The sequence below is a fragment of the Euprymna scolopes genome, chromosome 21, assembly GCF_053919585.1.
Source record: "Euprymna scolopes isolate OS-2025 chromosome 21, ASM5391958v1, whole genome shotgun sequence".
Lineage (NCBI taxonomy): Eukaryota > Metazoa > Mollusca > Cephalopoda > Sepiida > Sepiolidae > Euprymna > Euprymna scolopes.
Window position 1 is genome coordinate 64,108,483 of NC_136502.1, and position 27,078 is coordinate 64,135,560.

The window sequence follows — 27,078 nt, forward strand, 5'->3', positions numbered from 1 at the left end:
TGCAATCCAATCCAAATAGTTGACATCAATCCAATTCCAGGCAATCACTTCTTATGCACTCGTCTTAATGGTCATGATATCCAAACACTATAAAGTTGATGCAAGACGTAGCATGATGTACATGGCTGAATCACATAAGACATTCGTAATCTCACCATTACTAAGTTTGTGATAAAGCACAATGTGATCTTTTTGTTCAGTTTGCATCTGCATATCCACCTTGATTATGGTGCAATCATTGCACCAAAGCCATTACAGATGAGAAGTGTTTGAGACCTATGTCTTATTGCCATGAAAAATGGCACAACAAACATAGATTGAAAAGACTTTGCTCTGAATCTTCAAATAACTGTGCCCAGATATCAGCAGCTTCCTGAACCTTCTTGATGCAACACAACATTAAAAAAAGCTTACATTGAACAGGTCACACAAATAGCAGAAGGTGATTTTGACGTTAAGTCACCTACATCCACAGGAAACTTGGAAGAGGATAGATTACTTGCAATTTGCCAGGTATGATTCTATGTAGAGTGCCACGTTTTACACAAAAACGTCTAAGTTTGAAAAGATGCATTTTACATAAGATGAAAAAAGCACCCAAGATGAAAATAGTCGCCTGAATAATCTACACATGAAGAGTGTTCCAAAAGTAATGCTTCCTATTTTATTCCACTCAAATGGATCAGAGGGGATTGCAAATTGCATTGTTATGATGACTGAACTTATGCATTCATGACCCGAAAATTTCATTTCTCTGTTGCAGATATTGATGATATGAGACTCCAAGAAAGCAATCACTGCCATGGACATGTGTCAGAAGCAGAAATGTGTGATTGATTTCCTGGCAAAACTGCATTGAGAATGCTGGTGATTATGTAGAAAATACATTCTGGAGCACAAAGAGTTGTTCATTTTAATGGTAACACTCCCATCTTCATAGAACTTTAATTTTTTGAGTAAAAAAAATAGGAGGCTTTACTTTTTTCTGCCCTCATAATAATCCAAATCAGCAAACCTTATCCAAGAAACTGCAAAAGATAATCATTAAATATGATGACTGGTGATGATTATTTATGAATTATATGTTGATTTATCTAAATCCAAAAACAGAGTTATTTTTTTTAAATTTGTTTTCAAATTCTTAAACTGTCACGTTAAGCATGACATAAACGATCACAAAGTGTGCATATAGAAATGTTTATCTTTTGCGAATAGGTTTTTAAATCTACAGTGTCAATATTGAAGTAATATCTATATGACTGAAGGTTGAAGATATGTGTTGCATATGAGCATTATGTAATGGATGTGTAATACTTCTATTACACGTCCATTGGATAATGCTCATATAAGTGTTAAAGGCACTCAGAAGATTGAAGCTAGGCAGTGTATAGAAATATGTATAGAACAGGAGACTTCATGAGTTAAAAGAATGGATGAGAGTTCTTCAGTTAGTCAATGTAGAACAATTGAAGTAGCAATTGATCAGTTTACAAAGTTATAAAAATGAACTCGAGAGAGAAAGGATAAACAAAGACCTGGCAATAGATCAGTTAGTTTGAAAATCAATTTTTAAAATTCGTAAAAGTATGTAAAATGCTAAACACAGTGTTTTTATGAAATACTGATTAGAAAGTGTTTTTTTTTAATTACACGCATCATTCCAGGCTATACAACAGATGTTAAACTGAATATTATGATGGGGTAGGCTTATTGATCATTTCTTTTTAAATCTAACATAACTTTAAATCTTCATATTTCTCATTTTAATCAAATACTAGAAGGTTCATCCAGGAATGCCCAGTAATGAATGAGGAGTCCTGTATTCTTCTCTTCTGAATTCTATACGAGTTTAAGTTTTTGCATTTCAAATAGTCATACTAATAAAGTGCTGCCTAGCATCGAATGTTAGCAAAAATAGTAGACAATTTCCATTCAAATCAAGTTGGGAATGACTCGAGGAAAACAGCCAAGAATTACATATGTAAACCTAGGTAACTAAATTCTGGTAAGAAGAAAAAAAAAACATTTTTTCTTTCTGTTATGTATTAATTATTTACCTATTTTTTTCTTTCTGTTATGTATTAATTATTGACCTAACTTTTTCTTTCAGTTATGTATTAATTATTGACCTAATTTTTACTTTCTGTTATGTATTAATTATTGACCTAATTTTTTCTTTCTGTTATGTATTAATTATTGACCTAATTTTTTCTTTCTGTTATGTATTAATTATTTACCAAATTTTTACTTTCTGTTATGTATTAATTATTGACCTAATTTTTTCTTTCTGTTATGTATTAATTATTTACCAAATTTTTACTTTCTGTTATGTATTAATTATTGACCTAATTTTTTCTTTCTGTTATGTATTAATTATTTACCTAATTTTTTCTTTCTGTTATATATTAATTATTTACCTAATTTTTTCTTTCTGTTATGTATTAATTATTGACCTAATTTTTTCTTTCTGTTATGTATTAATTATTGACCTAATTTTTTCTTTCTGTTATGTATTAATTATTGACCTAATTTTTTCTTACAGTTATGTATTAATTATTAAACTAATTTTTTCTTTCTGTTATGTATTAATTATTGACCTAATTTTTTCTTACAGTTATGTATTAATTATTGACCTAATTTTTTCTTTCTGTTATGTATTAATTATTGACCTAATTTTTTCTTTCTGTTATGTATTAATTATTGACCTAATTTTTTCTTTCTGTTATGTATTAATTATTGACCTAATTTTTTCTTTCTGTTATGTATTAATTATTTACCTAATTTTTTCTTTCAGTTATGTATTAATTTGTGACCTAATTTTTTTCTTACAGTTATGTATAAATTATTTACCTAATTTTTTCTTTCCGTTATGTATTAATTATGGACCTAATTTTTTCTTTCAGTTAATTATTGACCTAATTTTTTCTTTCAGTTATGTATTAATTATTGACCTAATTTTATTTCTGGCCCCAAAGAATACTACTGTTAAAATTTATCATTTAAATCTATTGTTTTCAATTTGTGGTTTATGATCTGCTTGCTGCTTTTCTCAAAACAAAAGCATTCTCTATTGATTCAATGTCTGCCTATGTGCTCTTTTGCAAAATAAAACCTTCCAACGCTATTCTTTTTAGTATACTTTTCAAATTGTCATACTAATAAAGCGATGGCTAGCATCGAATGTAAGCAAAAACAAAAAAAAAGAACTGCCAACGCCATTCTTTTTAGTATACTTTTCAAATTGTCATACTAATAAAGCAATGCCTAGCATCGAATGTAAGCAAAATGAGTAGACAATTTCCATTCAAATCAAGTCAGGCATGACTTGAGGAAAACAGCCAAGAATTTCATACGTAAACCTTGATAACTAAATTCTGGAAGGCAGAAAAAAAACATTTGAAAAAGTTATGCATTAATTGATTTACCCTATTGTTTTCCTTTTACACTCCCCATCTCGTTTATGAAAACAGTAGAGTTGCTCAAGAATTACATACATTAACTTTTCCAATGGAATTCTTGAGAGGGGACCCTATTATCATACTTTTCACTAAACAGGTCAATTGAATTTATTATTTTTTTTTTTTTGGGACAATACATTGTGGATGCACTGTTGGCAGCTCCCATAACTCTCACTTTTAATAATTTATCCCTTAATCCCTGTTTAGAATGAGTGATTTTTCTGACAAAGAGAGAAGAAAAAGCTGTATTCTAAGTTGGTAGTATTTTTGCATAAGCAATCGCTTGAGATGGCGGAAATTTTCTGTTTCTATTTCTATCCTTGTAGTCATGTCACTAATAAGGGTACTGGAGGTAAACGTTTTACTGGATGGACATTATCCACCTGATAGTGAGGGACCTGAGCTTTGGATCAATTACTAAGGAGAGTATCCTATCAGCAGGTGCAAAGTACTGGGGCTGTTGTATTGCCATTTTGTAAATGGATTCTGGATTATGCAGTAGCTTCGGATGGAGCAGGTAATTGTTACGGCTTTACCTTATTATGTGCTACAAAAGAAAACATTTCCTCGCTTCTTTTTCTCCCTTTCTTTCCCTCTTTATGGAGCTCTAAGTTTGTCAACCTATTCCACAAATACCAAAACTCCATCATGAAAAGTGTCCAGAAAGAATGCAACATTAAATCCAGAACTCCAACTTCAAACATAGACCACCACTATCATGTCTCCTTCTCCAGCATCAGAGGTCTATGTTCCAACCTTCCAGAGGTTGAAATCCAATTACAGGAGACAAAACCAGTCCTATTCTTCCTTGGCGAAACTGATATTGAACCAACTATTTTCGCTAAATGAGTTTGTAATTAAAGAATATTCTAATTTAACATCCAAATCTGACCCCCAAGATCACCATGGACATGGAATATGTGCCGACATTAGAGATGGCTTTCCATGTGGTAGGAACATCTTCAGAGAAGACCAAAATTTACCTTATATGTGCTTTCAGATTGCACTTGCTCACACCACTGCGTTTATATTTACTCTCTATTGCCCCCATAACAGTGGAGTTACTATCTTTAAAAGCATATCTGAAAAAATTGACCAAGTTCTATCTGTTTATCCTTCGGCTAACATTCATGTTTGTGGAGACTTCAATGTGCACAATGTGGAATGGTTAGCCTACTCTTACAAAACAAATGATGAAGCGAGGTTCTGTCATGATTTCTTCATTGCTATTACCTAACTCAGATTGTTCACAAACCCACTCATGTGTCTGACGGTATGCAAGTCTCCTAGACCTTTTTTTTTTCACAACTTGCCCTGAGCTATGTTCATCTTGAGCTCTGTCTCTACTGGGATCTTCCGACCACTCACTTGTCTCGGTTAAGATAAAAAAAAAAAAAATGTAATAAGTCCTCAGATATACCCCTTCATCGTACAGTATATCGATACTCTATGGCTGCGATAGCTTCTGTACATTTATATCAGATTTACTTCTACATTCATGTTTAAAAAGAATGTCCTCTATAGCAGCGGTCCACAACCTATGGTCCACAGACCACTGGTGGTCCGTAAAAATAGTTAGGTAGTCCATGGAAAAAATGGGTCATTATTCATGAACATTCAGAAAATAAAAATATGATTAACAAAATGTATCATAGAATAGATTATACTATACTATTATAGACAGAAAATTTTTATCATCCTGTAGGGGGCTTAGTCGACACTCACCGATGCCTGGTATCACAGTCGTGATATGAGCATAGATAAATGTTTCCCAACTCCTAACAAGAAATGTTTCTTGTACAGCCACTTTTAATATTTGTGGTGAGTCGCTATAATCCGAACTCTAATACTTTTTTAGCAAATATATAAAATAAATTCTCCAGGGGTGTGTGGTATGAAAGTGCAGAGATATATAAAGAAGAAATTTGGCTTTTTGAGACTAATCACTATCGAGTGCTTGCAACTGATTGAAATAGGCCAATAGGCAATTTTTGCAACAATAACATCTATTTTTTACTGTAGGCTTACTGTATTTTAGTTTTATTCTCTCTTGACATTAAATGAGCATACCTATTACGTACATATTCATAAGTATTCATACGATTTACATTCCTAAGTACTCATACGATTTACATTCCTAAGTGTTCATACCTGAAAACTTATTCATTTAATATAGGCATAGCCTACCTCTTACAATTACAAAGTTAGCGGCCCCTGAACTAGCTTATTTGTTAAAGGCTAGCTGCCCAACTTAAAAACAAAAGGAAATTTTTTGCCCGTATTTTTCATTATATATATATATACTTTTAATTTGTTTTTTCATAAGCAGTAATGTGTTACTACACAGTCATGAGCATGTTTCGGTCTTCTAGTATTTAGTAACTAGAGACCTCTTCAGGCAATCATGTTTACATTAAAGGAATCAGTACTGTTGCTCGAAGTTACTAATTATTCTTCCTCTATTCCAGATTCAAATAAAATAGGTAATAGAACCCATAATGAGTGAGAAAAAGAAAGTGAATATTTTGCACTTCTTTAATAAAACCAAAGATAAAATAACTAATATGAATAGTAATACTTTAGTTAATAGTGAGCTGATCAATGAATCACAGCATCCACAGTCCTCGTGAGACAGAATAAGAGAGAACATGTAAACTGGAGGCGGAAAGAAAAAATGCAAATTATCAAGAAAATATGATTCAAGCTACTTGAAATTTGGATTTATTCAATAACTCTTTACGGCCTCTTTATATTGTGCGTTGTGAGAGTTTATCTAACGATGTCATGAAACCGTCAAAACTTGGAAGACACTTAGAATCATGACACACAGATTTAGCTAAGAAATCACCTGAATATTTTTAAATAATCCATGAAGATATAAAAAAAAACAGGTGCTTTAAAAAATATGGTCGTTGAAGATAAATCTCTATTAAAGGCTTCCTACTTGATGAACACTTCAAATTGCAAAAAATAAAAAGCCTTAGACAATTGGAGAAGATTTAATCAAATCTTGCATGTTACAAGGCTGTGAAGCAGTTTTAAGAAAAAAAGATGTTCAAAGATTGAAGGTAATTTCTATGCCTGCTAACACTTAAGTGCAGAATTGAAGAAATAGCCGATGAATATCGAAAATCAAATTATAAAAATGTAAAAAAATTCACCATTTTATTCAATTCAACTTGATGAATCTACAGACGTGAGTAACGCCACTTCTTTGTTTTGTGAGGGTTGAGTGTGAAGGAGAATTACAGGAAGAACTTTGCTCACTCAACTTGCCAGATAGAACAACTAGCTTTGAAATTTTAAAGCACTTAATGGTTCCTGGAGCACGGAATTGAATGGAAAAAATGTATTGGTATATGTACAGATAGTGCTGCAAACATGGACATCACTCAAGAGCTGTTGCAAAGGTAAAAAATCTTAGTCATCCAGACATTCTGACTATGCACTGCATTATACATCGTGAGCATCTTGTGGCAAAAAAAAAAATATCCCCAGAACTATGCAAAGTTTTTATTAGATGTTCTTAAAAATCATAAATGAAATTCGACACAAAGTGTTCAATTTTCAAATATTTGAAACCCTCTGCAAAGAAATGGGCTCCCAGTATACTCACCTTCTTCTTGACGCTGAAGTATTAATATGATGGCTTCGGGGGGGGGGATACTGACACGACTTTTTGTCTTGCATGAAGAAATTAAATTATTTTTTCATCAGCAAAATAATCAGACATTTCAAGAACTCATGTCCGACAATGAGTGGGTAGCCAAGCTTACATATCTGGTAGATGTTTTTTCTCTGCTAAATGAACTAAACATATCTTTGCAAGGGCAACTTAAGAACATGTTTAAAGTATGAGGTAAAATAGATGCTTTTCGAATGAAAATATCACTGTGGCAAACGTATTTGACAGAAGTAGATCTACAAATGTTTAAATATTTTGCTGAATATATTGGAGAGAAGGATCTTAACCAGCAAGTGGTATCTTTTATTCAACAGTATTTACAGTCACTGACAGAATGTTTTGATTTTTATTACCCAAGTGAAGAAGATCTTAGGCCTGGAAATGTGTGGATAATAGAGCCATTTATAGATAACATCAAAGAAAGCAAGTTAAGCATGAATGAAAAAGAAAACCTTATCGATCTAGCTTGTGACGACAGTCTCAAAGCTAAATTTAAATCATTATCAAGACCTCATTTCTAGCTCTCTGTAAAAAATGAATACCCATCACCGAGTTAGAAAGCAATGAAAATTTTGATGCAATTTTCAACAACATATTTATGCGAAAAGGCATTTTCATCTGTCACAGGAATTAAAACATGTTACCGCTCTCGCGTTGAAATTAGAAGCAACTCTCTGTCTTGGAGTGACGTCATTGGAGCCAAATCTCCACATACTCATGTCAAATAATCAGGAACGACCATCACACTAAAAATGGGTAATATTTAACTAAATCTATTTTTTTTGTTTGAATAATTACTTTATAACTTTTTACCTTTAATTTGTGTATTTCATATTAAAAAAATAATAGTTTATAATTATTATTGTATAAATATATTTACAGCACCTGTTTTCTAAATTTAGCCTGGCAAAGGAAAAATTATACATTTAATGGTCCATGAAGGTCTAAAGGTTGGCGACCATTGCTCTGTAGTATCAAACCTGGTTAATTGTAGGTATAGACCACTTCATACCTTCCAAAAAATTCAAGCAGAAACCTAACAGCCAACCTTTTTCCATTGCTGTAATAGATGTACTGTCACTAAAACCACCTCTAGGACTGCCAGCAACCACTGTAAAAGAGTAACAAAGAAGATGAGAGAGTTGTCTGCTCAGTCTGTCAAGTCCAAAGTAGCTGAGCAGCTGCTTGGTTCCCACCAGTTTTGGCAAATAACAAACAAGGTCCTGAATAAGAAGTGTGTGCTCTATCCCAACCACCATCAGTGGACCTCTCATCAGCATCAGACAAAGCCAAACTCTTTGCCAAGAACTTTGCAGCTAATTCTACCCTATGCAGTCAGGGTTGCCCCCCCCCCACCATATTTCCTCCCTTATCTGAAAACATGCTATGTGACATACAAATATTTGTGCATGATGTTGTCAAGCTAATCAAAAGCCTTGGTTCCAGTAAAGCAACTGGCCCTGAAGGCATTCCAATTACAGTGCCGAAAAACTTCAACCAAAACTAGCTCCAATACTTACAAAGCTATTTAAGCGTTGTCTTACGAAGAATTGCTTCCAAACACCCTTGAAAACCTCATCAGTATGTCCCGTATTTAAAAATTCAAGTCATCTTTCTCTCAATACAGTCTCCTGTACATCATGAGTAAGTTGCTAGAATCTGTATTAAATAGAGAAGTAGTCAACCACCTCAGCAAAAACAACCTCCTCAGTGACATGCAATATGGTTTCCATTCTGCTAGATCTACAGCAGATCTGCTAACAGTTATATCTAATAAGATTAGTGAATCTCTTGATGGATGCCTCCTTTCTAGAGCAATTGCTTTTAAAATATCAAAGGCCTTTGATAGGGTATCGCATAAACGTCTATTCCACAAAACCCTTATCCCTGAGTGGCTTCCGGGCCTTGATAAGTGGTGATCACTGTGTAAAAAAAAAAAAAAAAAAAACCCAGCTATCGTATGGCTGCAAATGTCTCTTCAATTATTAAATCATTTCTTTCTGATAGCATAGTGGTTGATGGGCAGAAATCAGAAGCTCACAGTATTAATGCTGGAGTCCCTCAGGGATCCATCCTGGGCTCAACTCTCTTCCTGATCTACATCAACAAGATCACATCCTAAAATCATTCTTACACATTTATGCTGACAACACTTCCATCTATGGCAAGACTTCAAATGCTATAAACAATCAAGTTCTCTCTGATTCTGTCTCCTCTAATTTGAGAACGCGGTGCAATGGAGAAAGAGGTGGTTGGTTACTTTCAATGCATCTAAAACCAAGCTTCTATCTTTACATCATCAACACTGATTCCCATCTGGCATCAATCAAAATGAATGGTTCTCATCTTAGGAAGGCTCTATGTTTCGACAAAGGGTCTAACCTTTACCCCTGATCTGAGATCGAACACATACATCAAATCTGTTGCAAGGCTGTTGAAAAAATGGTGGGATTTTTCTACCACTCCAGTATATATCTCAATCGTAATTATCTACCTGTATATGAGTCAAGGATGAAGTACTGTTGCCATATCTTGGCAAGAGCTGCTGCTAGAAGCAGCTTATCCTGCCTTCACAAAATAGACTTCATAGCCTTGTGGGGGATGCTTTTTCACTTCCCTGCAATCTCTTTCCCACAGAAGAGACATTGCGAGCCTGTCTCTGCCTTATTTTAATGGCAAATGCTCATCTGAGCTCTAACCTATAGTAGTCCCCATTTGCCTGACTTTCATGAAAAACACTTGTCTAGTTGAAACCACTATCAATAATTTTCTCCCACTCCTTATCTGTATCTACACCTAAGCGTAGATTCCATGAACAAAGCTTTTTCTTAGAACTGCATGTCTGTGGAACTCTCTTCCGTTTTCCTGCTTTCCAGCTGACTATAATATGGTTGTCTTTGAGTCCAATGTGAACAATTTCTTGATGAGCTATGGTAATCCAATTTACTAAATTTCCACTATTAACGATTACTACGATATTTTCCCATTGAACACACTCATTAACCCTTATCCTAGAGTAGCCTCTGAGTCTTGATAATGGTGATTCCTTTGTAAAAAAAAAAAAGTAAAAAAGTTTTCATTTTAGTATATTCTGTTTCATCTTTATTCACATTATTTATTTACTCTCAACATCTTATTTATGCTGCTACAGCTGCTACCACTTTAGTTTTTTCATTTCTTCTTAATTTATGTCATTTATTTAAAAATCTTAGTGCCACTATTACTCCTACTGATAATATTACAGTGCTGCTACTGCTCTTTCTATCTTCCATTAACAACTTTTTTCATTTGTCTTCATCTTAAAGCAAACAAGGTTAAATGTTTAGTATTAATGAAACGATATTATACGGCACAATCACGGTGACACACAGGTTCTCATCAGATGACAAAAGTTAAGCAATGATGAGCCTGGCCAGTGCCAGATGGGTGGCCATTTGGGAAGACTAGGTGTTGTATGTACCATGCCGAGTCATAGAAATTTCCAGATTGGTATCTGGAGTGTGTTTAACTTATGAGGGGAGATACACCCATGACTCAAGATGGAAAGCAACCAGAAACTACCATCTTTAATTATCTTCCTGAGATTACTATGGCTCTACAATTTGGAGAGTCGTGGTCGATGACACTGTTAAAACAGCAGAGCTGCTGTATATATGCATTAATGAAAAATAACAGCAACTGAAAGTTTTAAATTGAAATTCTAAATGCAATGGTTTATAAAAATATTTATGTTATATAGAGAAAGAAAATTTAAATAAAATTGCACTACCAAGCTCAGAGATGGAATTCAATATATTCAGATTATTTCACACTCCTATGGATTGGAATGGTTCAGTCAATGGAAAATATAAAGCCAAAGTAGGAATTGTATTTTTTAAGTTTTTATTTTTGGATCAATTAGGATTCAAGGATCCCATAAAATTAGCAAAACAAAAGGAGCATCTTGAGATCAACATAGATTTTTGACACATGTGGTATTTATAAATAAACGAGACAAGAAAACTGAGTTATTTGATTTTTTGTCACATTTCGCAAATTTTTAATATAGGGGAAGATTGATTTTCAGAAAAGGAGAGGGCATATCAAATATTTATTTTTAATGTAGGGTGAAGATTTTTCTTTATTTGCAAAACTGTTTAAGAAACAAATGCAGCGATCATGCCCAAATCATTCTAAATTTTTGTTTAAAAATAAGTTCATTCTCTATAATTATTCAATTTATATTTAAACTAGCGGGGGTACCTGGTGTTGCCCGTGTATGGTGAGGTGTGTGTGGGGGGGTCAAAACAAAATGGAAAATAAAGAATAAGCAAACGTAATAACCCTGTTTAAATAAAAAAAAACAACGAAAACAGCAAAATAAAGCGAACGATGTTAAAACTTCTTTAAAAAAATCGGAGAAACAAAAACAAAAAAACAACGAACGTGATGCAGAATAAAGAATAAGTGAACGATGTAAAAACTTCTTTAAAAAAAATCAGAAAAACAAAAACAAAAAAAACAACAAACGTGATGCAGAATAAAGAATAAGTGAACGATGTAAAAACTTCTTTAAAAAATTAGAAAAACAAAAAAAAACAACGAACGTGATGCAGAATAAAGAATAAGTGAACGATGTAAAAACTTCTTTAAAAAAATCAGAAAAACAAAAAAAACAACGAACGTGATGCAGAATAAAGAATAAGTGAACGATGTAAAAACTTCTTTTAAAAAATCAGAAAAACAAAAACAAAAAAAAACAACGAACGTGATGCAGAATAAAGAATAAGTGAACGATGTAAAAACTTCTTTAAAAAATTAGAAAAACAAAAAAACAACGAACGTGATGCAGAATAAAGAATAAGTGAACGATGTAAAAACTTCTTTAAAAAATCAGAAAAACAAAAAAAACAACGAACGTGATGCAGAATAAAGAATAAGTGAACGATGTAAAAACTTCTTTAAAAAATTAGAAAAACAAAAAAACAACGAACGTGATGCAGAATAAAGAATAAGTGAACGATGTAAAAACTTCTTTAAAAAAATCAGAAAAACAAAAACAACGAACGTGATGCAGAATAAAGAATAAGTGAACGATGTAAAAACTTTTTAAAAAATTAGAAAAAAAAACAACGCACGTGATGCAGAATAAAGAATAAGTGAACGATGTAAAAACTTCTTTAAAAAATTAGAAAAACAAAAAAAAACAACGAACGTGATGCAGAATAAAGAATAAGTGAACGATGTAAAAACTTCTTTAAAAAAATCAGAAAAACAAAAAAAACAACGAACGTGATGCAGAATAAAGAATAAGTGAACGATGTAAAAACTTCTTTTAAAAAATCAGAAAAACAAAAACAAAAAAAAAACAACGAACGTGATGCAGAATAAAGAATAAGTGAACGATGTAAAAACTTCTTTAAAAAATTAGAAAAACAAAAAAACAACGAACGTGATGCAGAATAAAGAATAAGTGAACGATGTAAAAACTTCTTTAAAAAATCAGAAAAACAAAAAAAACAACGAACGTGATGCAGAATAAAGAATAAGTGAACGATGTAAAAACTTCTTAAAAAAATTAGAAAAACAAAAAAACAACGAACGTGATGCAGAATAAAGAATAAGTGAACGATGTAAAAACTTCTTTAAAAAAATCAGAAAAACAAAAACAACGAACGTGATGCAGAATAAAGAATAAGTGAACGATGTAAAAACTTTTTAAAAAATTAGAAAAAAAAAACAACGCACGTGATGCAGAATAAAGAATAAGTGAACGATGTAAAAACTTCTTTAAAAAATTAGAAAAACAAAAAAAACAACGAACGTGATGCAGAATAAAGAATAAGTGAACGATGTAAAAACTTCTTTAAAAAATCAGAAAAACAAAAAAACAACGAACGTGATGCAGAATAAAGAATAAGTGAACGATGTAAAAACTTCTTTAAAAAATTATAAAAAAAAAAACAACGAACGTGATGCAGAATAAAGAATAAGTGAACGGTGTAAAAACTTCTTTAAAAAATCAGAAAAACAAAAAAACAACGAACGTGATGCAGAATAAAGAATAAGTGAACGATGTAAAAACTTCTTTAAAAAATTAGAAAAACAAAAAAAAAACAACGAACGTGATGCAGAATAAAGAATAAGTGAACGATGTAAAAACTTCTTTAAAAAATCAGAAAAACAAAAAAAACAACGAACGTGATGCAGAATAAAGAATAAGTGAACGATGTAAAAACTTCTTTAAAAAATTAGAAAAACAAAAAAACAACGAACGTGATGCAGAATAAAGAATAAGTGAACGATGTAAAAACTTCTTTAAAAAATTAGAAAAAAAAACAACGAACGTGATGCAGAATAAAGAATAAGTGAACGATGTAAAAACTTCTTTAAAAAAATCAGAAAAACAAAAACAAAAAAAAACAACGAACGTTATGCAGAATAAAGAATAAGTGAACGATGTAAAAACTTCTTTAAAAAATTAAAAAAACAAAAAAACAACGAACGTGATGCAGAATAAAGAATAAGTGAACGATGTAAAAACTTCTTTAAAAAATCAGAAAAACAAAAAAAACAACGAACGTGATGCAGAATAAAGAATAAGTGAACGATGTAAAAATTTCTTTAAAAAATCAGAAAAACAAAAAAAACAACGAACGTGATGCAGAATAAAGAATAAGTGAACGATGTAAAAACTTCTTTAAAAAAAATCAGAAAAACAAAAACAAAAAAAAAACAACGAACGTGATGCAGAATAAAGAATAAGTGAACGATGTAAAAACTTCTTTAAAAAATTAGAAAAACAAAAAAAAAACAACGAACGTGATGCAGAATAAAGAATAAGTGAACGATGTAAAAACTTCTTTAAAAAATCGGAGAAACAAAAACAAAAAAAGACAGTGACCATGATGAAAAAGCGAACGAAAAAATGGCATAAATAACCCTGTTTCAATATTAAACTTTAAAAACCGAGAAAAAAATCTAACATCTCGGCTCAAACGTACAATCTTAAAACAATGACGCTGCCCCTTAACTAACTGATATAACCGCATGAGCGAAAGTAAGTGTTTTTTTTTTTATATTTAAACTAATTCAAGAACGTTTTTAGCGCATGCAAATTTGGCTAAACTGTCATAAAGGAACGATTTTTTGCTACCCCTCCCTGTAAAAAGTGACCAGTTGAGGGTTAAGTAATTAATGTTTTTAGCCAATTTTTTTATATTGGTCGTCCTAAGGCTCAAGCTTCAAAGTGATACTGACTTCATGAAAATCCATCGCATCTGTCGAAAGTTTCTGTGAGACAAAAACAGATACATACATTTAAACAGATTTATTTATGTTACTGATTTTGATATTTATATCGTGTATGCTGTTTTTGTTATTTATGATGTAGGTGTTTTTGTTAATTATGATGTTTGTGTTGTTTTTGTTATTTATGTTGTTTATGTGTTTTTTGTTATTTATGTTGTTTATGTGGTTTTTGTTATTTATGTTGTTTATGTGGTTTTTGTTATTTATATTGTTTATGTGGTTTTTGTTATTTATGTTGTTTATGTGGTTTTTGTTATTTATATTGTTTATGTGGTTTTTGTTATTTATGTTGTTTATGTGGTTTTTGTTATTTATATTGTTTATGTGGTTTTTGTTATTTATGTTGTTTATGTGGTTTTTGTTATTTATGTTGTTTATGTGGTTTTTGTTATTTATATTGTTTATGTGGTTTTTGTTATTTATATTGTTTATGTGGTTTTTGTTATTTATATTGTTTATCTATTTTTTATTTGTTATTTACAATATTTATATTGTTTATGTTGTTTTTGCTATTTATATTGTTTATGTTATTTATATTGTTTGTGTTTTTTGTTATATTGTTTATGCTGCTTTTGTTATTTATTTTGTTTATGTTATTTTTGTTATTTATGATTGTGTTGTTTTTATTATATTTATTGTTTGTGTTGTTTTCGTTATTTATGTTGTATATGTGGTTTTTGTTATATATATTGTTTATGTTGTTTTCGTTATTTATGTGGTTTGTGTTATTTTTATTGTTTATATTGTCTTTGTTATTCATATTGTTTATGTGTTTTTTGTTATTTATAATGTTCATGTAGTTTTTGCAATATATGTTGTTAATGTTGTTTTTGTTATTAATATTGTTGTGGTTTTCGTTATTTGTGTTGTTTTTGTGATTTATATTGTTTATGTTGTTTTTGTTATTTATGTGCTTTTTGTTATTTTTGTTATTTATGTTTTTATGTTGTATTATTTACGTCGTTTATGTTGTTTTTGTGATTTTTATTGTCTATGTGGTTTTTGTGATTTTTATTGTTCATGTTTATGTTGTTTTTCTTATTTATATTATGTTTTTGTTGTTTATATTGTTTATGTTTTTTGGTTATTATTTTCTTTATGTGGTATTTTTTATTTATATTATTCATGTGCTTTTTGTTGTTTATGTTGTTTTTGTTATTTATATTGTTTATATCTTTTTTGGTTATTACGTTGTTTATGTGGTTTTTATTATGTATTTTGTTTATGTGGTTCTTATTATTTATATTGTTTATGCTGTCTTTGTTTTTGATGTTGATGTGATTTTCATATTTATATTGTTTTGATGTTTTTGTTATCTATATTGTTGATGTTTACATTGTTTTTGCTATTTATGATTTTGTAATTTGTTGTAATTTATGTTGTTTATGTGGTTTTTGTTATTCATATTGCTTATGTTGTTTTTGTTATTTATATTGTTTATGAGGTTTTCATTATTTTAGGTGTTTTTATTTATGTTGTTTATGTGTTTTTTGTTATTTATATTTTTATGGGTTTTTGTTATCTATATTGTTTATGTTGCTTTTTTTGTTTTATAATTTTTTATTAAATTTTTTTGTTATTTATATTGCTTATGTTGTTTTTGTTGTTTATTTTGTTTTTGTTATTTTCATTGTTTATGTCGTTTTTCTTATTTATATTATTTATGTGGTTTTTATTATTTATATTATTTATGTGGTTTTTATTATTTATGTTGTCCTGGGCTGGTTTTGTTATTTATATTGTTTATGTTGTTTTTGTTATTTCTATTGTTTATGTAATTTTTGTTATTTATGTTTTTGATGTTTTTTTTTCTTATTTTTATTGTTTCTGTTGATTTTGTTATTTATATTGTTTATGTAATTTTTGTTATTTATGATGTTTTTGTTATTTATATTTTTCATGTTGTTTTTGTTATGTTTTTTGTTTATGTTGTTTTTGTTATTTATGTTGTTTATGTAGTTTTTATTTTTTTATATATTGTTTTTGTTATTTATATTCTTTACATTGTTTTTCAATTTATATTGTGTTTTTGTTATTTTTATTGTTCATGTTTTTTTAATAATATTGTTGATTTTTTAATTCATATTGTTTATGTTGTTTTTGTTATTTATGTTCTTTATGTGGTTTTTACTATTCATATTGTTATATAGGGGTCCATATGATGAGCGTTCATATTGGGGACACATTAACGGGGACTCATATAACAGGGTATACTGATGGTGATGACAATTCTGATTGAAGACATTTATACAGTTCTCATATTTCGTTTGGAGACTTCGTAGTAACAGTTCTTATATTACCGATATTACAATGATAATAACATTTATATATATTACATCATGACGACGACTGTGACAATTCTTAGAGGTTTCATATTAAATACAGACTGGGTGATATATGATGCAGTTCTTAACATCGAGGAGGGGTTACACAATGTTCATTATAAGATGATAAACACAATTACCTTTCCTTCGTGATGATGGATGACACAAGACAACAGTTACAATATAATGACAACTTCTTTATTTATCGAATCGGCCGGTTGATGACGTCAGGAATTCCGCTTGTATCTACCTGGTTAATCTTCGACCCTTCACCTCTAAGGGACTCTCCTCTCCAACTGACTATGTCAACTCTTGGCTGATTAACTGACTCTCTGACTGACTCTCCCTGGCCGACTGACTAAAATCCAAACCAATAGAATCCTATATGGAGAAATGTCCTTTGTATATGACGTCAGAAGCGTGTTTTAAAACGAGACTAATCTTCTCATGGATTTTCGTATGTTTGTCCAAACACACATTCTGGCAAACAAAAGAATCCTCACCTATTTTTTAACCTAACCTACTTTTTTAACAATATATTTTTCATTTGCATTGTCCATTCTTTTAACTAACATTTTAATATTCGGATTTCTAAAAGAATCGGACAATCGACTTAATTTCTAACATTTCATTTCTTAACATTGCCTACTGGGTTCGATTCTAGGCCTATTCTAATCTCATTTTCACTTATCTAATATTCTTCTTATTAACATGAAAAGGAGACAGCCCTTTTCCATGTAACAATATTATTCATGTGCTTTTTGTTGTTTATGTTGTTTTTGTTATTTATATTTTTTATTTTTTTATTTATATTGTTTATGTTGTTTTTCTTGTTTGCTTATTTTTTACATTGTGTTGTTTTTGTTATTTATATAGTTTATGTTATTTTTGTTGTTAATGTTTTTATTTATATTGTTTATGTGGTTTGTTATTTATATTGTTTATGTTGCTTTTGTTATATTCTTTGTTTTTTTGTTGTTTATGTTGTTTATATTATGTTGTTTTTATTTTTTTATGTTGTTTATATTGTTTTTTATTTATATTGTTTATGTTGTTTTTGTTATTCATATTGTTTATGGTGTTTTTTATTTATATTATTTTTGTTGTTTTTGTTATTTATATTGTTTATGTGGTTTTTGTTGTTTATGGTGTTTCTGTTATATTGTTTATGCTGTTTTTGTAATTTATGTTGTTTATGTTGTTTTTATTTTATATATTGTTTGTGTTTATTGTTAATTATATTATGTTGCTTTTGTTATTTTTATTGTTTATGTTGTATTAGTTATGTTGTTTGTGTTATTTTTGTTATTTATTTTGTTTCTGCTGTTTTTTTTAATTTGTATTGTTTTTGTTGTTTAGTCATTTACATTATTTATGTTGTTTTTGTTGTTTATGTTATTTTTATTCGTCATATTGTTTATGTTGTTTTTTATTCATATTGTTCATGTTGTTTCTGTTCTTCATATTGTTTATGTTGTTTTTGTTATCTATATTGTTTATGTTTTTGTTTTGTTTTTTGTTATTTAGATTGTGTATGTGGTTTTTGTTATTTTATTAGATATGTTTTTGTTATTTACATTATTTATGTTGCTTTAGTTATTCATGTTGTTTATGTGGTTTTAGTTATTCATATAGTTTGTGTTTTTGTTATTTACATTGTTTTTTTGTTTTTGTTGTTTATGTTGGTTTTTAATTCCATTTTGTTTTTATGTTGTTTATGTGATTTTTGTTATTTATGTTGTTTTTTTGTTTATGTTTTTGTTTTTTTACATAGGCATCACCACTTATCAAGGCCAAGAGGCCACTCGAGGATAAGGGTTAAAGAGTGTACAGCAGATATTGAACAATATAGTAATAATTAATAATGGAAATTCAGTAAATTTGTTAACAAATGGAACGGTTTATCAAGAAATTGTTTGCGTTAAACTTGAAGACAACCATATTGTAGTCAGCTGGAAAGCAGGAAAACGGAAGACAATTCCACAAGCGTGCAGTTCTAAGAAAGAAGCTTTGTTCATGGAATCTATGCTAAGGTTTAGGTACAGATAAAGAGTGGGGTGAATTATTGATAGTGTGTACAGCTAGACGAGTGTTTCTTGTGAAAGTTTGGCGAGGAGGGACCATAGATTGAAGCTCAGTCGAACACTTTCCATGAAAATAACGATACAGCAGAGACAAACTCACATCTCTTTTGTGAGATAGAGGTTGCAAGGAAGAGAAAAGGATATCTCCTATGAGGCTACAAAGTTTATTTTGAACTCTATCAAGGCAGGACAAGTCCTTTCTAGCAGCTCCTGCCCAGATGTGGCAACAGTACTTCATCCTTGGACATACCTGGCTCTTATATAGATAGAGAATTGCATCAGCAGTGAGATATCTACTGGATCGATAGAAGTATCCCACCATTTTTCCAGCGGCCTTGGCAACAGATTTGATGTATATGTTCCATTTAAGATCAGGAGTAAAGGTCAAGCCCAGAAGCTTGTCAAAACTTGAGGTCTCCTGAAGACGAGAGCCATTCATTTCAACTGATGCCAAATAGGGATCAGAACATTGATGATGTAAAGAGAGAAGCTTGGTTTTAGATGCATTAAAAGTAACGAGTCACTCTTTTCCCCATTGTACCACGTGCTCAAGATCAAAGGAGGGAGAGAGTCAGACAGAACTTGGCCGTTTACTGACTTAGATGTGCTACCATAAATGGTAGTGTCATCAGCATAAATATCTACAAATGATGTAAGGATGTGATTTGGGAGATCATTAATGTAGATCAGGAAAAGAGTTGGGCCCAGGATGGACCCCTGAGGGACACCAGCATTAATACTGTGAGCTTCTGATTTTTGCCCCTCAACTACTACTCTTATGAACCTGTCAGAAAGAAATGATTTAATAATTGAGAAGACATTTCCAGCTATACCATAGCTACAGATCTTGCGAAGTAAACCTTTATGCCATACCCTATCAAAGGCCTTAGATATGTCAAGAGCAATTACCCTAGAAAGGTTGCCTTCGCCGAGAGATTTACTAACCCTATGAGATATAACTGTAAGCACATCTGCTGTTGTTTACGTTGTTTTTGTTATTTATATCGTTTATGTTCTTTTTTTATTTCTGTTGATGTTGTTTTTGTTATTTATATTGTTTCTGTTTTTTTGTTATTTATATTTTTATGTCATTCTTATTATCTATATTGTTTATGATGTTTTTGTTATTGTTGTGGCCTTATTTTAGGGGTTCACAATATCAAACAGGAGAGTCGGTAAAGTCATGTCAACGATTAGGCTGGCATGGAATCTCTGATTAGAGAGTCCAAAATGGCTGCCTTTCACAGCGATGGGAGAGTCCATGTGAAGACAGGAATAGGGGTGTCAGTTACTCCAGAACACCCACCTCCGAAGATTTATTTCCCTGAAATATAATTTTTTCTCTTAGGGTTGACTTCCAAGGGGTCCGTAGCTTCCTTTTTCTAGTGGAACGACGTATTTCTGTACTGGTTTGAGGAGGTTCCAGATCAAATGCCTCATATAGGAGGTTCATCATCTCTTCTTCAGATGGGATTTCACTTGGCTCGTCTGAAGTGCGTTTGCGAATTTGGTTTAAGTGTTTCTTATGTGTGGAGTGTGGTCCTTCCACCATATAGACCATACGACCGATCCTGTTAATGATCGTTCCCCGCTCCCAGAAGGTACTATTATCTTTATGCATTTGGAAAAATATCTTTTCTCCCGGCATGTAGTTCTTCTTGGGTATCGTCAGCTTTGTGTGTTTTACCTGCTTTGGTAATAACTTATCAAAAACTGGCCGTATTTTCCTTGCAAACATTACTTCCGCTGGAGACATCTGGGATGGTGTGTTTTCGTTGGGCGTTATGCGGTACACCTGAAGAAATTGTTGTAGGGCTTTTTCGGATGGCGTGTCCTTAGCCTTCTTCAAAGCTCTCTTCAGTGTGTCCACAAATCTTTCCGCCTGGCCGTTTGACCTGGGGTGGTATGTCGGAGTTGTAATGAGGTCCACTTGGAAGTCTCTAATGAACTCTTTAAAGTTCCCGGACGTAAACTGAGTGCCGTTATCTATCTGACACTAAACAGTCGACCACTCCAAATCGTGCAAATAACTCATGAAGAGTTTTTATGGTGAAGTCCGTAGTTGGGCTCTTACATCTAAAGACTTCGGGCCACTTGGAAAAACTGTCCACTATTATAAGGTAGTAGTGTCCATCAAGTGGTCCTGCATAGTCCACATGTATTCGTGACCATGGATAGTCAGCTTTGGGCCATGGACTGAATTGAATAGGTGGTGCTTTCGCAGCTAGAGCACATCCTCTGCATGATTTCACTTTTTCTTCAATGTCCTTGTCCATGCTTTTCCAGTACACGTATGAACGCATGAGCGCATGAGGCTCTTCATTCTGGTGGCGCCAGGGTGTTCTGTGTGAAAATCCTTGAGGATTTTTTTTATGTAGGGTCACTAGAATAACTACTCTATCTCTGTATAGTAGAACCTGGTCGCACACTGAGAAAGCTTCTGCTACTTGTTCATCCGATTCCAGTTTTGCTTTGGTTTCTTTTATAAAATCGTCACTTTCGGCTTCTTTTCTTATGTCGTCTAGCGTAACCGGAAGTTCTTTCACTGTGTTACATAGAATCAAACTGTAGTCCTTCTCTGATTGAAGTGATGCGATAACAGAATCCTCAAGCGGTTCTCCAGTTTTTGGTATTAACCGAGATAGGCCGTCAGCATGTCCTAACTTCTTTGATGGTAGAAACTCCATTTCGAAGTCGTAATTGAGTAGGATTGTTCCCCATCTTTGCAGTCTGTTTGCCGTATGTGTAGGCAATCCTTTTCTTGAACCAAAGATAGCGAATAGCGGCTTATGGTCCGTTTGAAGCTTAAAATGTCTTCCATGTAAAAATCTATTGAATTTAGTCACAGCGAAAATAATACTTAGAGATTCTTTCTCTATTTGGGAATAATTCTTTTCCGCTGGTAGTAGGGTTCTAGACGCATGTGCTATCGGTTTCGTTGAACCATCAGGCATTTTATGTAGGATGCATGCGCCGATTCCATATGCGCTAGCGTCACTAGCAACAATTATGTCCAGTTTCGGATTATAATGGGTCAGGAACAGTTCTGATGTGAGCACGTTTTTTAGCTTTTCGAATGCAGTCTGGCATTCTGTGGTCCAATCCCAAACTTTGTCTTTCCTAAGTAGCTCGTTTAGGGGTGCATGTAAAGTATACAGGTTTGGAATAAAAGCTTGATAATAGTTGGCTAAGCCTAAGAAACTTTGCAAACTTGTTAAGGCATGTGGCTCAGGCATATTTCTTATCGCTGTGGACCTTTCAGGATCGGGCCGTCTACCGTTCTTGTCTATTATCTGACCAAGGTATTTAATTTGGTTGAGGAAAAATTCGCATTTTGTGTCTTTCAGTGTGAAGCCATACTGACTTATTTTTTCAAATACCCGAAAAACATGTCTTTTATGTTCTTCTATAGATTCACTTTTTACTAGAATGTCATCTAGGTATCCTATAGAAAAATCAAAGCCGCTCAACATAGTGTTGATTATTTGCTGAAAGATAGCCGGGGCGACCTTGATCCCGAAAGCTAACCTATTAAACTTGAACAGTCCCCTGTGGGTGGTAATACACAAGAGTCTGGAGCTTTCTTCTTCCACGGGAATTTGTAAGTATGCTTCGCTTAAATCTAGTTTTGAGAAAATTTTTCCTCCATTGAGTTTCGTAAATACTTTCTCGGGGCTAGGTAGCGGGTAGTGGTGATCCCTTAGTGCTGCATTCAACCCTGTCGAGAAGTCTGCGCAGACTCTAATATCCATTGATGTTTTCTTTACGTATACAGTGGGGGCAGCTCACTCACTGTAGTCGACTTGGGTCAGTATTCCTGCCTTGACGAGTCTATCTAGCTCCTCGTCAATTTTTTGTATGGAGGCAAATGGTATGCTGCGTTTCTTTTTAAAAACCGGGGTGATGTTATCTTTTAATTTGAACTTCGCCTTCATTTTTGTGCAGCAGCCTAATTTGCCCGAAAAAACATTAGGAAATGACTCCATCAAGTCTTCCTTAAGCTTTTTTGCTTCGGCTGTAGGGCTGTCTATTTTCTGACAAAAATCGCTCATGGGCGAGTCCCAGAGTTCAAATTGTTGAATCCAGTCTGTCCCGAAAAGATTATTTGATTTCTTTAACACAAACATTTTTAGTGTTAAAGTTTTACCCTTCAATGTTACATTTGTAGTGACTTCGCCTTCAAACCTAATGCGTTCTCCCGTTACCGAGTGAGCCACTCTGTTGGTTTGTCTCATTTTTGGTTTGCCAATTTTACACCAAGTATTATAGTTTATTATGGACAAATCTGAGCCACTGTCAAGTTGAAGCTTTACGTTTTTGTACCCGATTTTGACTATTACGTACTTCCGTACATTTTCATCTTTCCCTAGAATTCTCATCGTTTTGACGTAACTCTTGCGAGGTCCTTTTACTCTGCAATGCGAGGCTTTGTGGCTATTGCGTCTACATAGATCGCATATACGGGACCGGTAAGGACAATCTTTCTGCCAGTGGAGTTCTCCACATCCTCGGCATGGGTAACGTGGTAAATCAGGCTTATTTTGGTATGTTTCCTGAGTATTGCGTTTGGTTTTCACTTGACTTTTTGGGAAGAACGGTTTTTTATTTTGCACTTTCTTGATGTATGATACATTTGCCTCTTCTATATTTCTGGAGTCCTGTTTCTCAGAAATAATTCTTTGGCATTCCTCAGCCAATTTTTGAAGGGTAATGTCCGGTTCCTTTTCGAGTGTGTTCAATGCCCTGCGTCTGATTTCAGCGTCCTTGGTTGAGACTAAACCTTGAATAAAAATCAAGACCTTGAAATTGTCGGCCGTTAACAAAGATAATTTAAAATTATCACAATGCATGTTCACGACTGACGCAAATGTTGTGTAGTCTTGGTCTTCTTTGCGAGTCAGGTTTATACATTTTCATCTCTTATGGAATAAACTAGTTTTCGGGCAGTATAACTCCATTAAGTATTTTAAAACCTCGTCAAATGACAATTCGTTCGTCTGTTTTGGCAGTATATAGTCCACGAACTTACTATGTTCCATGGCTCCCAATTTTTGTAGTAAGAGACGAACCTTCATCTGCTCGCTCCAAGTTTTACAATCAATTCTGAACACGTCTCCGACTCTGCGGAAATAGGCTTCAAAAGTTAATTCTTCATCAGGCCGGTACTGAAAAGTTTCCAACGCTGACCAGATTGCAGTTTGGGAAAAAACGTCCTTGTCTGACTCTCTACTGTCTTTTTTAGATATAACCTTAGATAATATTTCCAACTTTCTCTTTGCTTGTTCTTGCATTTCAAGTATTTGGGCATTAAATGTTTTTTTTCTTCTTCTCTTTCTTCTCTTCGTTTTCTTTCTTCTCTTTCTTCGAACCTTTCTGCTTCTCTTTGTCGTTTTTCCTCCTCCATTTTCTTTCTTTCTTCTTCTCTTTGCTTTTGTATTTCGGAGAACTGAGTTTGCTGCAACCGTATCATAGCAGCTATTTGTTTTGAAAGTTCTTCCATGTTGAAAAATAACTAGTCTCGGAATTTCTAGGTCTGAGAAATTTCACCAAGAAAAAAACAATTTTATGAAGATGATATATGAAATAAATATTCACACATGAGGAGGGACAGAAGGAAAAGAAGAAAAAAAGTTCCGTGTTGTATCTTAGCAGAAAATGTAATAAGACACTTAAAAAGTTTTTGTTTAATTTCCATGAAAGGAAAAAAAAAAAATAGTGAATAACTGTACTATTTGTTGAAGTCAGAGAATTTTGCCAACATCAAAAGTATTTAAGAAATATCAGAGAGAGAAAAAAAAATCTTTTAAAGTTACCGTTTTTTTTCTCTTTTTTTTTTTTTTTTTTTGAAGTCCATAAACTTTTTTAGTTTCGACTTTCAGTATTTTTCTAATTTCCTTTTGTTGTTGTTGCTGCTGAAATATTTTCCTTTTCTAGAGTTGTATTTTTACAATCCTTGAATATGCTTTTATGGTCAGTACATATCCACATTGGCACGTTGGTAGAACTTGTTTCAATAAATAATTGTGGGTTAGATGCAAGTGTCCTATGTAGAGTCGGTTTAATGACTTTTCTGTTTCTGTTTTTATTTTTCTCGTTCACCGTAACAGAGAAAAAAAATGGTTGCTTGTGTTCAAAAATACAAAAGCGTAAATTCAAGTTCACCAATAACTTTTTTTTCCAGCATAGAATGTAATCTATTTCGTTTTAAAACAAGAAATTGATTAGGACAGCAATATATATTTTTTTCTACTCACAGTTTTGGTTTGGCGATAACTTTCTTTTTTTTTTCTTGTTGTTGAAAAAAAAGAAGTAAACTTGTTGAACTTTTCAAAGCTGGTAGAAAAATTTAAAGTTGAGTCAGAAAAATAGGAAAATAAGACGTTTTTGATTATTAGTCCAAAGGAAAGGGTCCTTGTGAGGTTTTTTCATTCCTACGTCGCCAGATGTTGTGGCCTTATTTTAGGGGTTCACAATATCAAACAGAAGAGTCGGTAAAGTCATGTCAACGATTAGGCTGGCATGGAATCTCTGATTAGAGAGTCCAAAATGGCTGCCTTTCACAGCGATGGGAGAGTCCATGTGAAGACAGGAATAGGGGTGTCAGTTACCCCAGAACAGTTATTTATATTGTTTATGTTATTTTTTTTGTTAATGTTTTTTTTATATTATTGATGTGGGTTTTATTTATATTGTTTATGATGTTTTTGTTATTAATATTGTTTATAATGCTTTTCTTATGTATTTTTTGTTATTTATATTATTTATCTTGCTTTTGTTATATTCTTTGTTTTTGTTATTTATGTTGTTCATGTTGTTTTTGTAATTTATGCTGTTTATGTTGTTTTTATTGCTTGCACTGTTTTTGTTTTTCTTATTTATATGGTTTTGGTTATTTATGTTGTTTTTGCTATTCATATTGTTTATGGTGTTTTTTATTTATATCATTTTTGCTGTTTTTGTTATTTATATTGTTTATGTTGTTTTTTTATATTGTTTATGTGTTTATTGTTAATTATATTATGATTGTTGTTTTTGTAATTTTTATTGTTTATGTTGAATTAGTTATGTTATTTTTGTTATTTATTTTGTTTATTGGTTTTGTTATTTATATTGTTATGTGATTTTTGTTATTTGTATTGTTTTTGTTGTTTTGTTATTTATATTGTTTATGCTGTTTTTGTTGTTTAAATTGTTTTTGTTATTGATATTGTTTATGGTGTTTTTGGATTCATATTGTTCATGTTGTTTTGGTTATTTATATTTTTTATGTTTTTGTTTAGTTTTTTGTTATTTATATTTTTATGTTGTTTTTGTTATTTTTATTATTGTTGTTTTTGTTATTTACATTGTTTATGTAGTTTTTGTTATTTTATTAGATATGTTTTTTGCTATTTACATTGTTTATGTTGTTTTAGTTATTTTTAATATTGTTGTTGTTGTTATTTACATTGTTTATGTTGTTTTAGTTTTTCATGTTGTTTATGTGGTTTTAGTTATTCATATAGTTTGTGTTTTTTGTTATTTACATTGTTTTTGATGTTTATGTTGTTTTTGTTATTCATACTGTTTTTGCTGGTTTTTAATATCATTGTTTATGCTATGTTTGTTATTCACATATTCTTTGTTATTTTTATTGTTGATGTAATCTTGTTTTTATGTTGTTTATTTTGTTTTTGTTATTTATATTGTTTAGTTTTTTGTTGTTTATGTTGTTTAGGTCTTTTTGTTTTTCATGTTGTTTGTGTGGTTTTTTATTTTTTGTTTATGTTGTTTCTTATTATATTGTTATTATATTGTTTATACTGTTTTTGTTATTTATATTGTTTATTTTGTTTTTGTAATTTATGTTGTTTATGTATTTTTTATTTATATTGTTTATGTTTTTTGTTATTTTCATTGTTACATGGTTTTTGTCATTCATAGTTTTTGTTATTCATATTTTTTGTTGTTGTTTTGTTATTAATATTGTTATGTGTTTTTATTATTTATATTGTTTATGTTATTTATTTTGTTCATGTTTTTGTTATTTATATTGTTTATGTGGTTTTTGTTATTTATATTCTTTATGTGTTTTTGTTTAATTATATTGTTTATGTGGTTATGTGGTAATATTTATATTATTAATGGTTTTTGTTAATTATATTATGTTGCTTTTGTCATTGATGTGTATGTGTTTTTCTTATTTGTATTGTTCATGTTGTTATTGTTATTTATGTAGTTTTTTATTGATGTTCTTT

At 31.5% G+C, this 27,078-nt stretch overlaps 1 protein-coding gene across 17 annotated transcripts in view; it reads right to left on the reverse strand.

The window, feature by feature from the left end:
* Positions 1-27,078, reverse strand: part of LOC145242419 (P2X purinoceptor 4-like) — a 691,075-nt gene that overhangs the window by 238,550 nt on the left and 425,447 nt on the right. The gene's annotated exons all lie outside the window — the stretch shown is intronic.